We start from the raw sequence: 21,003 nt of genomic DNA, 5'->3' as shown, positions 1-21,003 counted from the left end.
AGCTCTTTATTTTTTCTTCTCCACACACACAATCCATGGTATCTGATTCTACACATACATCAGTCAGCCAGAAACCCAAGTAAATCAATAAATAAGAAAAGAACACCAATCAATCTTCCAATTTTTCTATTCTGACAAGATCCCGGCAACTGGTGGTGAAGAAAAAAACAATCTGCTGCAAAGATGCACCATCTTTGTTATCAAAACAGAGTCAGATGATGTCACACTTAGCAGACATCTTCACAAATGAAGGCAACTCTACTAATAATACAGTGCTGTTTCATTCAGTCTTCTTCAAAGACGCAAGCAAAAAAAAAATTAGTAAATGAAAAATATTCCCCTGAAAACAATTGAGATGTCTTGGCTTTTAAAGAAATGTAGAAAACAGAGAACATAGCTTTAGTTACGAAAAAGGAGACAATGTTTTCTTAGAACGAGAGTGAAAATTAACAATCTAATTAATAACATTATTCTGGCCGAAAGACAACACTGTTCTTACAATGTTGGCTTAGAACTGAAAATGAAATTATTTTATAATTTACAAAGTTATTATACCTTCATAGTTGATGGCTATCAGGGAAGAAGTAGAGGCGATCATCTTAATCTATTTGGGGCATGCTTAAGGAAATATTGGAGCCTTAGACTGAGACCTAGATTTGGCTTTGTTCTAGACCCAGAAAAACTATTTGTGCATGATACTTCAAAGACACATATAAAAAGAAATTGAATTGAATTGAAATGTGTGAATGGCATTGGGCTATGTCTCTTCTGAGCAAATAAATTTTAAAATCCGAACTATTCCTATTTTGAAAACAGTGCCACTTAATTTTGTTCTTTTCCTGCTACTCCCACTTTCTATATGAATTGAAGGGTATTCTAGATCCGCCCTCAAATGGCTTAGCAACACTTAAAATTCAGCAAAGAACACTCACGCCCCCAGGAGGTACCTCCTTCATCTTTATGGATGACTGACATATAAGCAAATGTGATGCCAAGAATTGGAGCCAGTTCCTCTCTTGCAAATATTCACACATCAAACAATTCTCCTTCCTCATTTTCATAAAGACAGTTCTGACCATATTATCATAGCTACAGGACAAAATATATAGCTCTCAAAACTCAATTGATCTTAGTTATCTAAGTCTTTCTTTAAATGGAGATAACAGAAATCCTTCTCTATGTGAAAAAAAGGGTTAAGCTTAGGGGAAAAAAAGTGAAAGATTTTCTGGTTCATTCTAAATAGGCTTTGGAGGAAGACTTGCTAAGTGTGAAACTCCTCACCTACTGCATTTCATTGATCAAAGCATTTTGTAAAACAAGCAAATGCAGAATTTTGAGAGGCATTTAAAGGGCTTGTCTTTTGGAGGTTAATTCCCTTTGCTTAATTTATCATTGATTTCCATTCTCTTTTCCTCTCTTATACCATCGCCATGTATAAGAGAATATAACAAGAGTCTCATTTGTCCAGAATTTAGCTTGAATTATTCACACGGCAGATACTCACGAGGGCTGTAAAGCGTAGGATGCATGCATTCATCTGGATCCTGCCAACACCACAGCATCCCTACTATGTGCTGGGCTCCAGTTAAGCAGGCAGGCGCTGGCTCGACCCCTGCCTCTGAGCACCACACAGCAGGTGCTTCCTAACATGTCCCAGACTCTGCAGATCCCAAGAGTGATGCTTTGGAATGTTCAGCTCACAGACTGTCTATCAGGAAGCACATTGATAGAGTTCCAGGAGCCTGAAGGCAAGCACTGTCCCCAGGCTTGTGCACATCATTTTTGCTTGGACATCTGCTGCTTAAGCACACCTGAGCCCTGTTTCCCCATCAGCTCTGCTATAGTTGCTCACTCATCTGTTCTGGTCTTAAATATTCCTCTAGGGGGAGGGTATATCTCAGTGGTAGAGGGCATGCTTAGCATGCCCAAGGTCCCAGGTTCAATCCCCAGGACCGCCATTAAAATAAATAAATAAACCTAATAACCCTCCCAAAAGCCCCCCAAAACATAAATAAAATATTAATAAATAAATATTCCTCCATATCCACAGTAGAGATTTAACTCCCCAGCGGCCCCAACTATAAATGGGGAAGTTTTCTTGCTGACACCATGTGCCCCCTCTCTCCCTTCCCCAACCCTTCTCCTCTGCTTCCTTCCTCTGCACCCAGAAGTAGTAATAATACAGCTCACATATAAAATACTAATTTTCATCGTAATTTTTGATTGCACAAAAAGTATCCTGCTCAGCATGCATTTCAACCTTATAATAAGAAGAATAACAATAATATTTATGAAGACTTACCATCCTGCTAAGCAATGAATGTTACATTTTCTCCCTTAAATGGCCCTGGAAGGCAGGTATCAGGGCCAGGTAAACTGAGGCTTGAGTAGGTTAAGTGACTTGACTAAGGTCAAACAGCAAGTGATGAGACAATATTCAAACCAGCACTGTTCAAATGCCAAAGCCCAGCCTTCAAAATGCCCCCATGCTGTTTCATAAAGTCAGGATGTGAGAAGCAAAGCAAAAATAAGATTATAGCACCAGGTATTTGTTGAATACAAATTCGTTTCCTTTCAAGCTTATCAGAAACCAAATCAAAAGCAGTATTTTGTTTTAGTCCAGCAAAAGACAAACACTGTAGAATAAGTGAAAGTAGCCTGAACTTTTGATTTGTGCTACTGTGAGTAGAACTTAACAGTAGTTTATGTTTAATGAATGCTGGTAATGGAATAGAATATAATGCACCTTAATTGATTTATGGATACTGTGTCTCTTAATAAGTCACAGTTAGCAATTTCCAATTTTAACCAATCCCCTTCAATAAGAGCTTGCTTAAAACACTTAACATCGTTTTCTTTGAACACCTGTGGTCAGAGCAAATGTTGCCCACCACGATAACCCGATCATCTAAGCCTGCAGTAAGTGTTTTACTCCTACCACCTACATATTTGCTCTGCTCAGTGGTTTGCCCTTTAGGTCAAACTGTTCCTGTGTACTCTCCCCCAAAAACTGAGTTTCATGCTCAGTATTCAAGATGGCTATACTGTCTAATCACTTCAACTCTATAGTCATTTCTCCATTCACGAAAACCTTCTACATCTTTGACCTTAACTTCTCTTCCTACATCTGGGAAGAGAAAAAAAAAGAAGTTTGCTAAGAAAAAGAAGATTTTGACAGAACATTTAAAATTCTCAATAGATTATCCAAACGAATAAAAACTGACCTATGCAGAAGTGAAGCTAAAATTACTAAGTTACTTTACTGTACTTACGTATTAAAACGTTATCAAAGTTATTCGATTATGTTTTTAAAGAAAAGCATAGTAATTCTGACTTCTTCCAAGTGTATGTCTTTTTGTGATATGAATACAAACACTCTTGAATCTGTTCTTCCACTGTCAAATATGTCTCTTAGCACTATAAATTTTTTTCCATTTTCTATATATATATATTTTTTTACTGAAGTATAGTCAGTTTACAATGCTGTGTCAATTTCTGGTGTACAGTATAGTGCTTCAGTCATACATGAGCATACATATATTCGTTTTCATATTCTTTTTCACCAAAAGTTACTACAAGATATTGAATATAGTTCCTTGTGCTACACAGTATGAACTTATTTATTTTATTTATTTTATATATATTAGTTAATATCTGCAAATCTCGAACTTCCGATTTGTCCTTTTCCATTCCCCTCTTCTCCCTTGGTAACCGTTAGTTTGTTTTCTATGCCTGTGAGTCTGTTTCTGTTTTGTAAATAAGTTCATTTGTCTTTTTTTTTTCCTTAAGATTTCACATATAAGTGATATCATATGGTATTTTTCTTTCTCTTTCTGGATTATTTTACTTAGAATGACAATCTCCAGGTCCATCTATGTTGCTGCAAATGGCATTATTTTATTATTTTTATGGCTGAGTAGTATTCCATTGTATGAATATACCACAACTTCTTTATCCAGTCATCTGTCAGTGGACATTTAGGTTGTTTCCATGTCTTGGCTATTGTAAATAGTGCTGCTATGAACATTGGGGTGCACTGTATCCTTTTGAATTAAGGTTCTTTTGGCTATATGCCCAGGAGTGGGATTCCTGGATCATATGGTAAGTCTATTTTTAGTTTTTTGAGGAATCTCCATACAGTTTTCCATAACGGCTGCACCAAACTGCATTCCCACCAGCAGTGTAGGAGGGTTCCCTATTCTCCACAGCCTTTCCAGCAGTTGTCATTTGTGGACTCTTGAATGATGGCCATTCTGACTGCTGTGAGGTGATACCTCATCATAGTTTTGGTTTGCATTTCTCTGATAATCAGTGATATTAAGCATTATTTCATGTGCCTATTGTTAGCATAGCAAATTTTTGAGGAAGTTTCCCACCACACATTCTACCATAGTTGCAAAATAAAAATGCCCCTCCTGCACCCTCCATATTTTGTTTTCCTTCTTTTTCTGACTAATGTATCCTTATTCACTTATTTGCTCAAAAATGAGTCAGAATGTTTCTCCTTCATAAAGCCCCTTCCCTGACTTCATCTGCCCCATGACCTCCCTCTCTGTGTAACCTGATACATTGTGGACAAGCTACTAATTATACTTATGTGTACAGACAAATAAGCACAAAACAGAGTGATTATTTTTTTAAAGATTGTGAGCTTCTTGAGGGCAGGTCACGTCTTTTCATCTTCCTGTCTCCATCCACCAGCCCAATGTGTGGCACTTAGAAAGTAATGAAAAATATTGTTCAAGTTAAATTAAAACTGAGAAAATGGCACTTTGTGGAACCAAAGCAAGAGACAAAATACATTTCCACAAGAATAATAGAAAAGATTTTATGTACCAAATAAGGAGGGACAGAGATTTCTTAAAGTTCTTTGTGATTATTTCACCTTAAAAAGAAAAGGAAACAACAGAGGGTGTCAGCTTGTACCTTGAAAATCTTCCTGCAAAATAACATGATGATCACCTCCCCTTGCAAGAGAGAAACATGTATATATCACGATTCCTACACTGAGCATTTAGGGAGTGAACATGTTTTGTTCTAATAGCAAAATAATTGGAGATGGCTATTGTACTGGTCAGCATGACCCAGCCAGAAAACTTTTGATTTAGTAAACTTGTCTTCCTAACTAAAACAAGGCTAATTGGACCAATGGAAATAATAATGTGCTGCCCAAGGATCTCCCTAGATCTTCAGAAAAAAATAAGTCAATGAGAAATAGAATTGCCTTTGGTAGAAACAAACCAGTGTGACATTGGCCTGTTCTGGTGGACAAGTCATGGGACAGGAGAAGGGTGAGGGAGGGGGGAAGCACCCATTGTTCACAGACTGGGGCTGTTGGGTTTGCACTGCAATGTTTTAATGTCACTCCAAGGGCCCAACCCTACCACCTCAGTCTCCCCAGGGCAGAAAAAAACAGGGTCTTACAGAGCAGAGCCCTGCTCCATGAGACTGCCTCACACGACTTCTGCTGTTGGACTCACTCAACCCGAGACACAAAATGCCTAGACCATCTTACATTGTGGCCAGAGGTAAGATGAGCTTTTTGGTAGTTACTGGCATTGCCTTATTTATTCACATATATTTATTTTATATATATGTGAAAAAAATAACCCAGATAATTCTGCAAATTCAATGGATTAACAGTGACTTGTACCAGAATAAGAATGCCTATCTTATCTGTGATTAGCTAAGGTTACCTGTGAATCTTTTAAATCTACCCTCCTTGGGAAAAGAACAAATAGTAATTTCAGATGCATTACATGGACCTTATCCTTCATTTTTGTCTTCCTTTAGACTATTCTCTCCCTTTTGCTCCCAAATACAAATGTGTCCCTAAAAATGCCTACTAGTAAAAAAGTATAGTAAAAATATTCAATTACATAAAACGGAAACCATCCTCCACATTTAAAAACTTACAATAGTTCATATATTATTTCTTTAATCCAATTCATCAAGCCTTAAATAGGTCCAACATTCATATATTGTCCTAATAAGTTTTGAGATAATGCTCCTCTCTTCAAAGAGAACAGTTCGATTCATATACAACTGGCTAAGTTTAAACGAATAAATCATAATCAAGCAAAAGTAGGTCTTGAGGAAACTGCCTTAAGCCTTCATGACTTCAAAGTTCCATTTTCAATACTCATAATAAATCTCATTTCTTGTGTGTGAATATATAAATAGTCATGCATAGTTAAATGTGCACCTAACAAGTGCATAATACATATGCAGATGTAAATGTGTTTTATGACTTCAGATTATGAAAATGTCTTACAGATATATATTGGTCTTGGAGAAACTACCATTTTGATATCCATTAGATGTAATATATGAGTTTACTATTGTGCCACCACGGTGGTACAAAGCCATTGTCTAAGATTTATCTATTAACCAACTCAGAAGTATGTAAATGCTCTAGAAATGAAAAGAAAACTGTGAAGCCATTAAATCGCGGTCAATAAAGCATGTCTGTGTCAGTCATACTCTAATCCTCCAACTCCATCAAGGGTTAGCTGCAAAGACTTCCAAACCCATTTACCACTTTTAGGTCTTCCTCTGCGTTCTTGTTATAAGAATGACAAATTGCTTAGATTGGCTGACTGCTGTTGCAAGACCAAGCAAAAGCCAAGCTTTGAAACCCAAACCAATAATTATATCTATAGATGCCCAGATTAACAATCAGGCAAGGCTACACATTAAATGGTTAAACTTTCTACTCGTAGGAAGCTGGAAACATGGAACTAAAACATTTGTACTACGTTGCAGTTTCTCCCACAGAATTCTCACAGAATTTTAGGAGAAAATCTCCTAAAATGTTTTTCTCATTGCACAGATTGAGCAAAACATTTCATTCAATGGCTCAATCCTGATAAGCCTTAGTGGACATCATTTTTCTAAATAAACTATTTGATTCATGCTTAATTTGTATTGGCCTTGTTAGCGGCAGCTTGTGGAAGGTTATCAGATGAAGAGAGCAAAAACCAGCCAACAGGATAGAGACTGTGGCCAAGGACCAGTTTGTATAGACAGGGACTGGATGTTATACACGATGCTGAAAAACAAACAAATAACCGAACAAAGAATAGGAATAAGTTCATAATAATAATGCGAAACGTGTGTTGAACACTTAATCCATATATTAGATATTGATAAGTGTCTTAAACATAGTATCCTATTTTGCTTTCATCAGCATTTATTCATTTATTAAAACACACACACACACACAAATGTATACATACCACTGGATATAAAACAGATGAGGAAACTGACGTTCAGAGAGGAGTGACTCTAGATCTCACAATTACTGAATTACTGACGGGGCCTCAATTTCAGGTCAGCCTTAGTAGATGCACTTAACCAGCACCCCCCACAATAAGTCTATGAAGAGGGCTAAATTCCAAGAAGCTGGCCAAACTGAATGTTGTAGGCAAGGGTCAAGCCCGGGACAAGTGGTCTGGGCTCACAGTGCTTAAATCCAAGCTCGGCAGGGGCACAGGGTACATCAGGCAGGAGTCCAGAGATACATTTAAGGCAGAAAAACCAAAGAGGAAACAGCTCTTGGGTAGAAATCAGGGCCCATTTTCAGATTCAAGTCATATATCAGAGAACAGTTAGAAACAGCGATCAAAAAGGGAGCATTTCAGGATTTGCAAGAAGACCCTGGCCCCTTTTGCCCCTATTTATAAGGCACCAATCTGTACTAGTAAGTGTGTGCAAGCCTGCGGAGGTAGAGACAGGGCCTTCAGGTCACTGCAGCCGAACACCTAGGTCTTCTAGGCTGAAGACCACTCATGCTTCTAAAATCTCCACTCCCAAGTTACAAATGCTATGCTTTCCTCTTTTCCAATTATCACTATCTTCATTCCCATACATGTCTATCAGAAAAAACAACAGTAAGACATCTACTTAGTTCAGTCATCTGGGAAATGCCATGGATAATACGATATGGTGGGTCAAATAATGCATTCAAAAACCAGTCAATTTAGTGGAAAAAAATCAAATTGCTTTTTTGCACCATGCAGAGCACAAAAAAAAAAAATACAATTTGAATATTGTGCTTTTCAAATGGTTGTACTGATGTTGGGTAGACATAATTACATTCACCAGGCATCTCTACACTTTGTCGCCTTTGGTATATTATTTTTTAAACTGCCTCTTTTTCCTTGGAATCAAATGTATTTATCCTTTTGGGATGCTTAATTCCTTAATGTCAATCAATGTTTTTTTTTTCCCCCGCTAAGCAAGCAAGTTCTTTGTTTTTCAGCTAAATTCTTTAATCAGCTTTTGTTCAGAAACTGTTTATTTCTATCTGCATTACAAATGCTAGATTTAACCAATCTATCAACCCAGGGTAATACAAGGAGGGATCTTGTTAGTTCGTCCTTTCCTCTCAGTAACAAAGATACTATATGCTATACTTTTGAAGAAAGGAAATAATAGGATTAGACTAAGATTGAGACCAAGAGGATGTCAGAGCCAAAGAAAGGCTTGTGGTCCTCCTAGAGTGTTCCCATCTAATATGGGGAATTGTAATCCATTTGTGCTGAATGTTTTGAATATGCCCATTATGCAAAAAACATTAGAGCCTAGTATATTTTGTTACCATAGCTCTGCCTACTGGGAGCTATAATTAAAGCACATTTGAGCAAATGCAATTTTATTTGTTATTAAGCAACTAAAAGCTTAGTCAACCTTGCAAATATGACATTATTTTAGGATTACAATATGAGCTAGCCAGCTATCCGATAAACTTTATTAGGTCCTATCTTTAATAGCAGTGCCTCCTGTTTCTGTTGCCGGAGACTCCTATGCCCTCGAGCAGTGGTTCTCCAACCTCAGGATGTGTCAGAATAACCTGGAGGGCTTGTGAAAACATGTTACTGAGCGCTGCTTTCAGCGTTTCTCATTCCTTAGATCTGGGGTAAGGCCCTAGAATTTGCATTTCTGTCATGTCCCTAAAGGATGCTGATGCTGCTGGTCTGCAGACCATATTTTAAGAACCACTGCTGTATAATGTCCTGGCTAGAGCTTTGGAGTCAAAACCACCTGGGTTCATACACTGGCTCTTCTACTAATATTTATAACCTGTCCTTGGGCAGGTTATTTCATCTCTCTAAGCCTCAGTTTCTTAATCCATTTAGTGAAGATAATAATACTTATCCAATAGATATGTTATGAGAATTAAATGAGATGAAAATATGGGAAGTGCTTAACCCAGTACCTGGCAGGGGAAAAAAAAATCCACGTACGGCAGTGATCAGTTTATTAGTATTGTTAACGGGAGAGATATATCAAGAACCAGTTCAATGTATTTATGGCCAGCAATGTGCATCAGATTCACTTGGAGAGCTTTTGTAAAATTCATGCAGTGAGCCACCTGCTCCCTCAAAGATTCTGATATAGTCCAAATTTCATTGACTTTAAGATGCCATTGATTAGAAGATGCACCATTATTTCAGGTACCACTAAGAAAGAAAATTCTACAAGTACACCAGGACTAAACTAATGAAAAGTGCATCCAGAGTTCAGAAATAAGAAAATATAAAAAACTGTACATCCTGGAATTGATAAAATGCTGTAGATACAGATGTGAATTTGGACTTGCTTCCCAGATTATTGTGAAGTGCAATTCTGGTTAAAAAAAACACTAACCTGGACAATGCAGTAACCACGAGGAGGACTCAAAGTTCAGATGCCTCAAAACTGAGATCCCACAGGTTGGAAGCCCCATCCTTCAAACTGTAACACGGCCCAACATCATAATCCACCATGTAATTCTACAGCTGCTAATGAAACAAAAATATCTCCACTTGGTTTGAAAACATTCGCCCTCTATACTTGGAAGAGGTCTTCTCCCACGGGATAGCATATACGCACATGATGAGAATAAATCAATCCAACTGATTGAGTCAATCAGACCAGAGAAGAGTGCAGTGCAGTCAGCAGGAAGGGGTCAGGCCAAGAGAGTTTTCTCTTCACAAACATGAATTCCAATCCTGAGATTTGAGGCGTACTGGGGGAGACTTTAAAGAGAGAAAACATGATTTACATTTAGAGGACAAGAGAGGATGGTAGAAGTTACATTACTGGGACCTGCTGCGGTCATTTTTTAGTTTCCATCCTGATTTTTAAATTGTAGTTTGTGAAGTGCTGGAAAAAAAACTGATTTGGTATAACTTTTTATCAAGTTTATGGTGACTGCAACGTCCCTTCATGCTAGGAATCTTGGATGAAGGCGGGAGTAGCATATAACTTCCCTCAACTTTAATACTAATGTCACCCATAGGGAAAGCATCTGTTCTGTAACGCAACATAGAACAGGGCAATATCTTCTGACATTTTTATTTGGGAGCTCAGGATTTCTAATAACTTCAATAAATGGTCTCTAGTGGGCTCCATGCATATGAGTTAATTATAATAAAAAATAAAATAACATTCATTTTAGCTTCTGAAAATTCTAAGAATGTAAGCCCTTAACAAAATTTTGAAACAAAATCATAGCTGTATTTGCTATTTTCCACCTACAAAGATTTCATTTTAACTCCTTCCTTTCTTATGACTATCCAGTCACATCTTTAATGGAATTAATAAAAACTAGTTTCTACTCAACCCAGATGGACAAACAACATAAGATGTATAAGTCAGGGAGTATCAGAACATTTTCTGAAGGTCCAAATAGTGACACACTATAGCAATTATCATGGACATTTAAAAATATACAAGTTTAGATGATTTTCTCATTTTCTTTCTGTATTAGAAACACACACACACACACACACACACACACTACCAATGAAATCTATCCTTCCAAAAAAAATTTTTGTAACTTGGAAACCTCTTTTGGTCCTGGCTTATATTAAATTCCTTTCTATAGTTATATATTAAAAATTTACCAGAGTAATGTTTTAAGACTGTGACATTTTAAACTTTTCATGGTTCCAATTACAGAACTGGAAATACAAATATGAAACTCAACAAAAATGTCTACATTATTTAAATGACTACACATGTAGAATGTAATTTAATATAAAACTCGGTCACCTGAATAATGCCATCTTGACAGTCACACTGGTCACAGAGAAAATCTGTCGACTTAAGTAAGGAGGAAGCAGCAGTATCTTTATAGGAAATTAGCTCCTGTGTTACTATAAATATAGAGGACAGTATTTGTTCAGCTGGTTCTGTCTTAAAAGGTTTAGTTGCACAATGAATACAACCCTACCCCTATTTTCCAGAGAGAAAGACAAAGAGTGATCTCATAATTCTTCAGTTCCATCCATCATTGTAATATCCAACTCACTCATTTGCATACATCTTCCTACAAGGGTTTATCGTTATCGAAGGATTCTTTGGGCACCTTATCTATTTTGACCAAAACGTGTATAAACTTCCTAAAGTTTCATGACATCAGTGTATATGATGATTTTAAGTATTTTCAGTTCTTTGGAAGACATAAGAAAAACCTTAAGAAATAATCATTAGCAGAGGTCTGGAGATTCTGATTTGTTTTAACAAAAACATCAATTATTCCAAGTCCTTTGCTGATTAGAAATTAGGGGATCTCACTTGATAGTCAAAGCATTTTGATATTATGTTTTGTACTCCCATAAAATGCCATTACCATTTCTAATAATTATCTGAATGTTCAGCTTTTTCCAATATCCTTCTCTCATTCTTATGTGTCTATTGGGGAATCAAAGGGGTTTGCTTGCCTAAGAAGAAATATGCTAAACAGAGGATGACACAACAATTTCAGGAGGGAAGAATAACAGTAAAATGTCACTTCCTTCTACGGTATAATTCCTAGGGTTATAGAAAATGTAGAGACCTAGCACACATCACTTTCAGAGAGACCTTTAGAAGATCTTTCAATTAATCCTTGCGGACAAAATGGAGTGGGAGCTGAGTGCATGAATATTAAGATGGATTAGTAGCAGTTTCAACAGCTTTAAATTACACACACACACACACACACACACACACACACACACACACACACACACACATATATAGTCAACAGAGGGTGCTAACTAAAAGAGTAATATCAATCTGGTTCTAGGTTTCCAACATCATAGAAGGATTCTTCCCTGGGCTCCATTCGTTTTAACATTTTACATTCTCATCAGAGTCCTGGATGAGACTAGAGAGAGGACATCAGAAGATCTGTAGGCAGGCCAATGACCATATTGGATAACTGAATCAGGAATGAAAAAGAAGCTGACAGGTTAGAAACAAGGGCTATATCCAGTGAGATGAAAAGTGATAGAAATACATGTAAAATGAGACAATCAAGTCCAAAAGGACAGTTGTTTTTTGCAGAATGGATAGTAACAATGGCTTAGTAACAATCCATGAAACTAAGGCTTAGAGATTTTAGTCTATAGAAAGGTTGATATGAATCAACAGTAAATGGAATGCTTGTGGAATGAATGAATAAAGGTAGTATAGAAGAATGGGAGGGGAGAGGAAAGAAAGGAAGGGGAGGGAAGAAGTAAGAAGGGGAGGAGAAGGAGGGAAGGGAGAAGAAAGAATCTATATGAAAAGAAGCAAAAACTCCACGTGTCTCTGTGCAGCCCAGCCCACCCTGGAATTACTGCAGTATAAGTATGAACGGACAAACTGCGCGTGCTCAGGAGTGACCTAAGACATACAGTCAAATCAACAACATTTAAGAGATTCTTGAAGGAATAAGGCATATTTAGCCTTAGAGAGCTGATAATCATGTTCAAATACCCTAAGATCTTTAACGGGAAAAAGATTTGGAGGTGTTGTTTGGACTCAATAGTTACAAGCAGGAAAAATAAGTGGAAGGCACGAAGCAGCGGAATTAGATTATGTAAGAGCATCTCAGTGTCCCAGGATGAAATGGCTCAGTTCTCCAAGGATGGAGCTACAGGCTGCTCTCTCCAGGAGTTACTGGAGCACTGACTAGGAGGTCCCTGGAGAGGCTTGTGCAAAACTAATTCAAGCATCATATATAGATGATAGGACTAGATAATCTTTTAAAGTACCCCCCAACCTCAAGATTCTGATATTCAAACATTTTCCTGTGGTGCAAATCTTGCAAAAGATTTTTCTCTAATAAAAAAACAATGAAAACAAACAGCCTGGAGAGGTGAACCAAGTCTTCAGGAAATCCTAAGAGAATGCTCTATTTTCTTGCGTATTTGCTCTTTAGAGAACTAATCTCCTTCCCCAGGAATGTATTAGTATCTCTTTGTCCTCTTCTATACCGGCTGATTCTGGGAATTTGCACACAGCACGCTTTATCTTGCTGAATATAATAGTCCGCCCAGCATTCTTCCTTTGTGAGACACCCCTATTCACTTTCATAAATTACATGAATGGATATGAAGCGTACTTTCCCTTCTTCAATAGAGACTATTCCCAAAAGTAGCCTGAAACATGCCAAACATCTGCTCCTACACACAGTTCAATACATGCTATTGATACATATTATCTCTGGGTGAATTCTGAATACAAGGTCAATTTAACACACTCCTGAACAACTCCCTCCTCCTCCCACGGCTCAGTCCCAGAAAGCTCGAGGAAATTTGAGTAATTCTAACATTTGCCCAAGCAAGCTATAACTAAGCAGGTAAATCTGATAAAACAAAACCCAAAATCTAATCTAAATTCGATAAATAGAATAAGTGTGACAAGTATGTCTCTAATTTAATAAATATTTGAAAATATAAAAGTACTTTGTTTACTCTCTGCCGTACTTTAACAATTCAAAGATGTTGCTTTTCCATACTGTGAGTTCCTGGGTGTCTGAGTGCTTGTTATGAGTTTATCATATAAGCCTAGGCCTCTTTTTAATGATTGGCTACAATTATTGTTTATTGTGGTACAAAGAAAGGTGACTAAAATCCCTAAATCTTGAATTCTTTCTAGTCATCCATAGAGTCTCTACCATGCACAGCTAGTTCATGTTCATAAAGACCCTCAGAGTAAACATAACTTTATTATCAGCTAGAGCTTTGGCCCCAAATACCTCTCTGGTCTCCTTGCCTGGTGAAGTGACCTGGACCTCATCTGAACTCAGCAGACTTCTCCTATCCCTTGGGCTAAAGATTAAACAAAAACAAAACCAAAAACAAAAACAAAACCAAAAACAAAAACAAAAACAGCCCTAACAGCTGATCCTTGATTCCTTTCCCAACTCTAGTCTGATTCTAGTTCCTGACAAAGCTACTGATCTCATACAGATTACATCTGCCCAGGGGAGGCAGGTTTTCCTAATGGGTGAAGTCTTTCTATCCACTTGTGCTGTCCAACATGGTAGCCACTAGCCACAAAGGGCTATTTAAATTTAACTTCAAGTAAGTAAAAATTATATGAAATTTAAAATTTAGTTCCTCGGTATACTAGACACATTTCAAGTGCCCACATGTGGCCAGGGGATAGTATATAGAACATTTCCCCATGCTCCCTTGGACAGGGCTGCTCTAGGATGCCATTTGCTTTTGACTTTGGCCAACCTTGTTGTTGGAAGTGGACAGATTTTATCTCCTGCTGAAGATCAGAGGGTGCAACTGTTTACTCATTCAATAAATATTTATCAACTTCTTTTCTATGGATATATAACCATGAACCAAACAGATATGGTACCTGATCTCATGGAACTTACTGTTCTAGTGGGAAAACCAACAATAACAGGTAAACAGCTAAAGGAAAAGATTATTTAAGTTATGAATTTCAGTGCTAGTGCATCTTCCTTTCAGCCTCATGGTAACAAGTTGTTTTTGTTTCATTCAAGTGAACCATCTCTATGGCAATCAAGCTGCTTTCCCTTGACATTCTTCAGATGGCAAACACTAATGGTTTTAGGATTTACTTGAGTCTACTCTTTTGCTGTTGTTTTTGTTTGATCTTCTTTTTTTTTTTAGAATTTCTACCCACAGCTTAATTCTTGCCTGTGTGCTTGATTCCACCACAAAGGATTCTCCAGGGTTTATAGTTTCAGTGATCACATTTTTAGCTATGGCTTCTCTTAACTGTTTCTATTCCTAAATAGTACAGCAAACTACTAGATATTTCCTCTTGGAAGACCCTACTCGCAGCTTCTTCACCTTGTCATTATATCTTCAGAATGTCTATTGAACTAATAACTTTATTCTTTTCCCAGCAGGGCCATACAATCTAAACTGTCACTGCTTATACTTGAATTACTAAAAACAACCTCCCCAAAATGTTTAATGTCTCAATTTCTCTTCCTTGCAATTGATCATGCACATTAAATCATGGTTAATCTTAAAACAATCTGTCATTGCCCCTCTCTGTCTTCTCTGTACTGGAAGGATCTCTCTTGCCACTCCCCCCACCCCCAGAAAATGAATGCCTGTGCCAAGTTCCTTTCCATCCCCTCACTGGTCAGGATCACCTCTGAGCTGCTGAGCAACCATTCTCTGCCTTGGAGCTGAGATGATCGATATTAACAGATGAGATCCTCAGTAGCTTGACAGCCCCATGTCCGCTGGCCTCATTTATCCCTAACGGCAGCTTCCAAAACAGCACCATTTCAAAGGACATTGACACAGCAGCCAAGTTCATTGAGGTTGGAGCTTCCATGGTCAGAGGGGCTGGCTCTGGGGCTGGGATTAGGACAGTGGAGCCTCATCATCAGTTATGCCAGGCACCCTTCCCTGAAGCAACAGCTTTCCTCTTATGTCACTCTGAGCTTTGCCTTCTTGGGGTCTTTTGCCTGATGATGGCCTTTCTCAGCCTCTGCCATGTGAAGGAGCCACCTCCACTTCCCAGGGTTCTTTCTTCCACATCTCATTTGCTCTGTATGTTCCTTTCCCTATACCTTCCCAGGCAACCTGGGAAAAGTGGTTGGCCCAAAGTTTGACAAAGACAAATGAATACTCTATCAATTAGCAAATGTATAGCCTGTCATTAACCTACCTAGGAAACCATCTTGGCTCTCTATTATCTACAGAATCATGAACTCATTGCTTTGAAAAGATAACACTGAAACTGAATAATTCTGTTAATAAAGTGACCTTTTCATCTAGGAGTAAGTGTTATGAATAACCTATTTGGTCTCTGAAAATGCTTTCGGACTTTTTTCAGGCTGATGTACCACTGGCTCCTATGACTTATTATGCACCTGCATATGTCTCCTCATTTCATCTAGTTAAAACTTGCCTAATTATCTTCCTCTCAGATTTCCACCAAACTTCTCTTGTACAACACACACACACAAACACACTCACACACATACACACACGGGAAAAAAAGCTTTTAGAGATAATTTACTGAGTTCACTGACACAAATGGAAGTTTTAAGAAGCACAAGAAAACTTTCAGTATTACTTTGGCAAATTGTGTATACTTTTTCCTTTACACCCACATGAAACCTACGCTAGGTCCTTTTTCCATAGGATACCAAGCACAGCAACTTGAATTAATTACAGAATGATTTTCTATAGATAACTTTTGGATCAACATCCACAAACTAAAATCAGCTCAGCCTTTGAACAGAAGATCTGGTAGTGACTAGTAATTTCATCACTGGTCAGGAGGATAAAAAATAAAAAGAGTAAACTCATTACTTTATTGTGATTTCAAGGCTAACTACTTAACTTCTATGTATTTTAAATGTCCAAAGAGCAGAATTGCAATTTGAGTTTATTAGTAATTGAAGCAGAACTAAAGATCCCTTATTAAAATGTCCTAGTTACTTTTTTAAAAAAAAATCTATTTCCTTTTTCAAGAGGATTAAATGTACAAAAGAAATTCAAGTCTCTTTTATTATTATCATAACCTGCTCTAGCAATTAAGGGAAAGGAAGCTTTCCTTATTTTTCTGTCATTTTTTATTGCAGTTAAATTAATTCTTGTAGTTGTATTATGTCCTTAATACAAGTTAACTGGTGCTTAAAGTTACTAAAGCCCAAAATTTGTTTCCTTTTTTTCTTCATAAGTACTGTTTCTATTATCATAAATGTACTAGACTCTGAGGTCTGTAGACTTTTATATTTGTTGCTTTTATATTTTTCAAGATCCCTTAAAAATGTTTAAAATCATTAATATACATATATGTATACATAATATAACATACATTAACATAAATAAATAATTTCACTAGATAAGATCATAGCCAATCAATGTTTAACCCACTTCTCAATACCACTTTATAGGAGCTTTAGGCCACCAGAATTAATTTCACTAACTTGGAAGAGTACAGAAAACATATGTTATTCCACAGGTCACAGGCAAATAATTGTGCTTGAATGTTTCTGTATCTGTATGATAATATTTACTTACCAAACACATGTAGTACTTGGTAAGTTCGAAGACTTTTGTGAATGTTAATTCACTTAATCCTCGTAACAAACCTGTGAGGTAGTTATCATGATCCCCATTTTACAAACGGGGAAACTGCAGCATAAGAAAGGTTAAGTGTCTAGAGCTAATAAATGGCAAATTCAGAATGTGAAGCTAGAAGTCTGGCTTCAGAATCTAAGTTCTTAAGCACACTGCTAGGCTGCCTCTCAATCTTTAAAATTATTTCCAAATTTGGAATCTAATTTCAATATTAGAAATGTTAAAGCTTTTAATTCTGTAAAAAAAAAAAAAATAGCATTCTCCCTTTCATATCTGAAATCGTTTTGTGGTTGCTCCAACACAGATACCCAAGGCCTCCCTGACCCCCTACCATGCTGGCTCAGGTACCCTCGTGCTGTGCACCACCCAGCTCTGCGTCTTCCCCGATGGCAGCACCCACCCCGATTTCTGCATATTAAACGCTAACTTCTTTAAGGGCAGGGAGTACATCTTTTCACAGTTGCATCTCGAACACGTTGCACCTGCACAGATGAAGCACTGTTACAAATCATCCAGCAGCCAAAGAGTTAAATTGATTCCTTATCGAGTTCTGACACCTGTAATAAATAGATTTCTTCTCTTTGCCCGTGGGAGTAGACATCCATTCCAATTTTTAAATTAGCAAGTGTGTGGAAATAGGCTTGGGATTTGAAGAAAATGATTCTGTAGAAAAGCAGGTTCATGGATGGTCTACTCTCTTTGTGGGGTAAAGCTTTCAAAATTGGTAGAGGGTGCTTCTCACTTAAAGACTCTAGCGTCCCTCATTTGAAGAACTGGCAGCCCAGCCGCACTGAGCATTTCAAGCTAAAAGCCAAGGAATATATACCAAGTTACTATCACAAAACACTTCTAGCAAAACTTCACCACCAACAAACAATTGCCAGCCAGCCCATTGCTCTCCACGAGGAATGACATTATGTCACTTTGTGCAAAGGACATCAAAACACTCATCACTTTAACACAGGATTTAGATGCACCAGAAGGCTTTCACGTATCACTTTAAGCATTTCCAGGAAAATTGCTATAGAAGCTCTTAAGGAACAATAATTTGAACCTAACTAGACTTATTAACCAACACAAACTGTAACTTTTCTAAAATGCCTATTTCGTTAGAAGTGTAAGAATTTGTTAGAAAAGTCCTACTGACTCTTAGAAAATAAAGTCTGCAGAGAAATGGTGATTTATTTGCTTTCATTCAGCAACATTTGCTCATTACGTTTTAATTATGTACCTATTATGTGCTAGGCACTCTATTGGGTATACTTATATGAATCATTTTTCTGCCAATAAAACCATATTTTTAAGTTGAGTTAGTAATTTCCAGATATTTAACAACATTAGTGAGTTTTTTGTGTGCATGGGAAGAAGAACAGAATTTGAATTGACATAAATAATTCTATATTTTATATCAAATGGCAGGAACATATGTAGGTATGTGTCAGCTTATACATGTAGTTTGAGTACTCTGATTAACTGTTCATTTTGCTTTTCTGCCTAATTTGATCAGTCCACTGAAGTAGTCAAATTGACTTTGCCATTTCGATAGGGCTGGCCATAGGTTCATAAAGTGAGAGAGCTGAATAGACATTGGAGAACCAACCCCCCTGGACCACAAGCTCCTAAGGATAGGAACCATGACTTCTGTGGCTCTGGGGTTGGATGTATTTCCCAGCCCAGACCATGCATTGATACGTGATTGAATAAATGACCCCACGTAATCTCTCTCAAATACATAAAATTATACCCCATTTACAGAAAGTTTCATAGGTATCAGACATGAAGCTGGCCATTTGGTCATTACCTTTATAATATTATCCCTTTCTAAATGCATAAATCATATTAAGATTCTTCAAGCAAAATGATTTGAAACTAACTAGATTAATTAACCAAGACAAGCTGTAACTTTATGAACAGCTATTAATTTCGGTGAGATTTCCTTAATTCTCTTCACTTTTCATCACTAATACTGTTTTATTTTGGGTTTTTTATTTTTACTTTTTGTTATCTTTTGGGGGTACTCTCATTATTACATTAGAAGTTAACAAAATAATAAATTATAACAACTCTGTTTCTTGGTTACCAGCTTAAATCCTCTTAACAATGCATGGTTATTCAAGCTTATCTTTTTATAATTTTGATAATATTATAATATGAAATCTGCACCTCCGATCTTGCTGTCCTGTACCCTTTCTACTATAATGCCTGTTCTCTGTCTCTCAACTAAACTGTAAGCTACAGCAGGGTCCAGGTTCCCTTCTCTCTTTCTTGCCATCCTCACACCCTGACAAGATACACACGATGGTATCCACTCCAAGGGCATGCTGAGGAAGGATAAGATAGAACTGGGGGCTAGGAGGCACTTTTTTCCATGGTTAGAAACACGGATGCTTACTTTCCCTGCTTCTCTTGCAGCCAGGGAATGCCCATGTGACACCCAGGTGACACACTTCTGGCTGGCACTGCCACTTCCCCATTCTTCCTGTCCTGAATGTATGATGCTAGACCCGCGCTGTGCATTTTGGAACCATGAAGCAAAACCATGTGAAAATGAAAAGCCAACTTGGTGGGAACAGTGAAACTGAAGATAAAATAGCATTTTTCAGCAAAACAAGCAAACCAGACCAAGTAATCTCCTTCTCTGGGAAAACTGGATGTGAGAAAAAGACTTTGTGTAACCCACTGTTGTAGCCAAATGCCTTCCAACCGAGACATTAATTAAGATGGTTTAAATCCCAACTCTGCCTTTTACTAACTGTGTGACTTTGGGCAAATTACTAACCACCTCTAAGCTCAGTTTCTCATCTGTAACATGGGCATATGTGTAATTACCATTATAGGATCATTGTGAACTATTGTGAGAAATATGAAATAATCTATATAAAGTAATTGGCAGAATTTTAATGTTACTCAAACAAATTAAAGGTACATGTTAATACTAAAATATAAACACATAGAAATGTTTTTAAAGTAAATATTACTTCTTTTCTCCCAAAAATTGCATATTAAAAAATTAAATATTTAGGGTGATAGAGAATTCAATTTTATATAAAACAATTCTCACTCTACATATCTTTTAGGTCAAGACATCTACAATTAGCATTAAAATGCACAAATACACTCCTGAGTGATTACATTAGGTAGTACTATAATTATTGTAATGAAAATTTTTTATTGTTCTAATTATTGTCAGAAAAATAAACTACTTCCTCAAGGATAAGGATAGACTGAAATGATCTGCAGTAACTCCCAACTTTTTTTCACCGGCCCACCCAGAAACCCAAGTCATTATGAATTTTCAGTGTTTCTTTTATTAGATTATTTTCAGGATTTTAAAGCATTTCTCTTGGATCACTGAAGAAAACAGCAGGTCTCTGGGTTTTGTTTTTCTTTGTTTTAGTCATAAGCATTTTAGTTTCACTTCAACAAGATCATCATTCCAAATGTTTCTCTTTGGAAGCTTATCTTGCAAGGCCAATAAAAGACTGTGCTCCTAAGCTGAGAGATTTTCCATTTATAGTTTTCCATTAAGCTTCTTAAAGGTAGATATTATTCCAATTAAATATTTAAAAGGTAAGTCCTTTTATGAAATAGCTTTTTTATTAATTCAAAAGAGATAATTATTTATATTTCTAAATCCTTTCTAATAGAGTTTGAAGTGACCTACAACAAA

General features: G+C 37.0%; 1 protein-coding gene and 1 pseudogene across 3 annotated transcripts in view; one reads left to right on the top strand and one right to left on the bottom strand.

Annotated features, from left to right (window-relative positions):
• Nucleotides 1-21,003, bottom strand: part of GRM8 (glutamate metabotropic receptor 8) — a 677,086-nt gene that overhangs the window by 423,982 nt on the left and 232,101 nt on the right. The gene's annotated exons all lie outside the window — the stretch shown is intronic.
• LOC116664854 lies at nucleotides 15,109-16,338 on the top strand (annotated as a pseudogene).

The sequence above is a fragment of the Camelus ferus genome, chromosome 7 (assembly GCF_009834535.1).
Source record: "Camelus ferus isolate YT-003-E chromosome 7, BCGSAC_Cfer_1.0, whole genome shotgun sequence".
Taxonomy (NCBI): domain Eukaryota; kingdom Metazoa; phylum Chordata; class Mammalia; order Artiodactyla; family Camelidae; genus Camelus; species Camelus ferus.
This window is presented reverse-complemented; position numbering and strand designations above follow the sequence as displayed.